This window comes from Panthera tigris, chromosome D3, assembly GCF_018350195.1.
Source record: "Panthera tigris isolate Pti1 chromosome D3, P.tigris_Pti1_mat1.1, whole genome shotgun sequence".
NCBI lineage: Eukaryota > Metazoa > Chordata > Mammalia > Carnivora > Felidae > Panthera > Panthera tigris.
This window is the reverse complement of record NC_056671.1, coordinates 6,126,982-6,131,001: the sequence shown is the minus strand read 5'-3', so window position 1 is coordinate 6,131,001 and position 4,020 is coordinate 6,126,982.

The window sequence follows — 4,020 nt, the reverse complement described above, 5'->3', positions numbered from 1 at the left end:
TTTTTAACTGTTGTTTTTATGGTTTATATAAATTTTTATAATAAAATAATTTAAATTTTCATATTTGCCTAAGTCATTTTCTCTTATTGTTTGTTTCATGCTAATTCAACTTATCTTAAAGTTTGTACTTTAACTGGATTTGGTCAAATGTCAGTCAAGTTTTTATTCAACTCTGAAGAACTTTTACTTATTTTTTTTTAATGTGTTAAAAAAATATTTTTTAATGTTTATTTATTTTTGAGAGAGAGAGAGAGAGAGGGAGAGACAAGAGCTTGAGTGGAGGAGGGACACAGGGAGAGGGAGACACAGAATCCGAAGGAGGCTCCAGGCTCTGAGCTGTCAGCACAGAGCCCGACATGGGACCCAAACTCATAAACTGTGAGATCATGACCTGAGCCAAAGTCAGATGCTTAACCGACTGAGCCACCCAGGCACCCCTATTTTATTTTTTTTAAGTAAGCTCTGTGCCCAATGTGGGGCTTGAACTCATAACCACAAGGTCAAGAGTTGCATGCTCTACCAAGTGACCTAACAAGGAGGCTCTGAAGAACTTTAATTTCAAATCTGGCTAAAACTGTATATGAAAATATTGTTAGAAATACTGCATAATAATAGATTGGTGTGAAGTATTTAATGCAAAGTTTCTAAGTCTGAAACTATTAGAAGGAAGATTGGATGTTTGCTTGTAATTTTATTTTGTGAGCAAGATCACAATTTTAATTATTTGGTATTTTCATTGGATAAAGCAAGCTGGTGTAATGTATGTTTTCATGTCATAGAAGTAGGACCTTTATTATCCCATAATAGTTAATTGTAAAACCATGAAATTATTCCCTTATTGAGTAGATAGTTAAACATTATAACTATTATCCAATCCTCAATTCTAAGGTAGTCTCTTGGACTTTATCTACAAAAAGATTCCTGCTCCCATGTTTTAAAAACAGTTATTTTGTTTATTTCAAATCATCCAAAGATGATTTGTAAGACCGTTAGTGATTCCCGGAAGAGTGCATGGAACGTTTCCAGCAGTGATGGAGAAGAGAGTAAATATGATGTGAAAATGTTGGGGTTCAGAGAAAATGGGCAAGAAAGAATTCTTCAGTGCAAAAAGGGTGGTTTTATTAAAGCATAGGGACAGGACCCGTGGGCAGAAAGCTGCACCGGGGCTGTGAGGAGTGACTCGTCGTATACTTTCAAGTTGGGAGGGGATTAGGGAGAGTGGAGGTCTCTAAGGAATTTAGAAGCAACCTTTCCAGGACCTGGGGCTCCCTGCTGTTAGGCAAAGGTTGTATACTAGCCTCTAGTAAAACCTCAGCCATGAGACCCTTCAGATGTAGATCGGTGGGCCCCAAGCTTGGAGGAGGATTGCTGACATACATCTTGGGCGGAGGGGAGAGATACAGGAGGTGCCAGAGGAATGTTTATATGGTAAAGGAGACTTACAGGACCCTGGAGGTCAGGCCATTGTTAAGCTTAAGTATTAACATTGAGGGGTGCCTGGTGGCTCCGTGGGTTAAGCATCCGATTTAGGCTCAGGTCATGATCTCATGGTTCCTGAGTTCGAGCCCCGCGTCGGGCTCTGTGCTGACAGCTCAGAGCCCGGAACCTGCTTCGGATTCTGTGTCTCCCTCTCTCTCTGCTCCTCCCCCACTCATGCTCTGTCTCTGTCTCAGAAATAAATAACATTAAAAAACATTAAAAAAATAAAAATAAACATTAAAATACATCGAAGCAGAATTCCTAGAGGAAGGTCACACTGCCTTTTTTTTTTTTTTTTTAAAGTTTGTTTTTATTTATTTTCAAGAGAGAGAGCATGAGCAGGAAGGGGCAGAGAGAGAGAGAGGTAGAGAGAATCCCAAGCAGGCTCTGTGCTGATAAGGGGGCTTGATCTCGCCAACTGTGAGATTATGAGCTGAAATCAAAAGTTGGCCACCCAGGTGCCCCCATCAATGACATTTTTATATAAGAAGTACAGTATTTAAAAATCAGGGCTTTTCATTAATAGTTGAAACTTTATGCCTACATTTTAATAGGACAGAGTACAAATAATTTTAAGAAAACTTTCCTATTTAATAATATCGTACCTCACAAATGACAGTTTTTAAAAACAACTTTTAGGGGCGCCTGGGTGGCTCAGCCGATTAAGCGGCCGACTTTGGCTCAGGTCATGATCTCATGGTCTGAGAGTTCGAGCCCTGCGTCGGGCTCTGTGCTGACAGCTCAGAGCCTGGAGCCTGTTTCAGATTCTGTGTCTCCCTCTCTCTGACCCTCCCCCGTTCACGCTCTGTCTCTCTCTGTCTCAAAAATAAATAAACGTTGAAAAAAAAATAAAAAATAAATAAAAAAAATAAAAACAACTTTTGAAGCTGTTTTTTTTTTTTTTTACTGTAAATCCTAGAATCCATAGTTCATTTCACTACTGGCTAATAGCTTAATGCAACCAAAAGCAGAAAATAAAAACATACTTTTAGTACATACTGTTTATTCTGATCAGAACAAAAAATGATAACATGCTTTTATTATTATTTTTTGTTTTTTTTGTTTTTCTTATTTTTCAATATATGAAGTTTATTGTCAAATTGGTTTCCATGTAACACCCAGTGCTCATCCCAAAATATTATTTTTTAACGTTTTATTTATTTTTGAGACAGAGACAGAGCATGAACGGGGGAGGGTCAGAGAGAGGGAGACACAGAATCCCAAGCAGGCTCCAGGCTCTGTGCCCTCGGCCCAGAGCCCGACGCGGGGCTCGAACTCACAGACCCTGAGATGATGGCCTGAGCCAAGGTCGGACGCTCAACGGAGTGAGCCACCCAGGCACCCGTAACATGCTCTTAAATACTAAAATGTTTTTATTTTGAGTGTCTGACAAGTGACACACGCCAATACAGGTAACTATGGTACTATGTCTGCCTAGAACATATGACAGCATGTCAGCAAAGTTAAGGTCTAGCAAAGTAGAACTCAGTGAAAATAAAGATTTGTAGTACATTGAAAACACCCCCAGGAACAGTGTTTGCCTAAATTCCTTTCTTACGTTTCCCCTAAAGTGAAAGCATTTTGACCCAGGGATTCAAAGTCATTCAACGCAAAATTTTTCCTCGGTGAAAATGCTTTTACTCTCTTGTTCAGGAATGATGAGTAAATAGCAGCAATAGGTTAAGTGATGACCCCGCTGTTGGCAACGTTCTAGGCTTTATTCCCAGATATACCGGGAGACGTAAACACTTGGCGATCCCCCAAGAGGAGCTGATGTGCGCGCTGGTGGTGGGGATATCATGCCGATTACAGCTGCAACAATCCACGATTTGGCAAGAGCGTAAGAACAAGGTGGAACCCAGGGCCGGGCACTTGTAGAACCTCAGCTCTCAGATTGCTTTCAGAATGTTAGGTTTGCCGATCCTCACACTGTCCTATCAGGGAGAGACCATTATCTGCCTTCTATAGAGGAGGTAACTCAAGTTTAGAGAGGTCAGGTGACCTGCCCCGGGTCCCCTAGCGACCTCAGCGTCTGCACGCTGTCACTGAACCATAATAATGTCTGAGATGCTTTGAGGCTAGTGACGTAAGAACTGGGATACTTTTGTGTCTGCCCCAATGCTGGGCAAAACGTTTAGTGTTCTTCGATCAGATCTACTCTCGAGTGCTGACAGCTCTGTGCGGTAAATACAAACAGCAAAACACTCTTCGAAACGCTGGGAGAATCATAATAAAAACAATTCAACAGCCCTGCAGCCTCATCCCCTTTTTGTCCTTCTCCCAAAGTCCCCATAGAAATGACGTTTATTAAGGAGCTTGTTTAGAAGCCAGTGTCTGTAGGTAGGCTCGCTTTTGCGTGCGTGGCTGAACTAACTCTCTTAAACGGGACGCAGACTCCTACTTTTTCAGGATCGAGATTTAAAGGCGCAGGGCCCGTGGGCGGGGCCGGGATACAGCGGCCCCGGGTTGGGGGCGGGCTCTCTGCTGCATTCCACCCAATCACCGCCCGCCGCTCCTCCAGGCCCGCGGCCGATTGGTGGT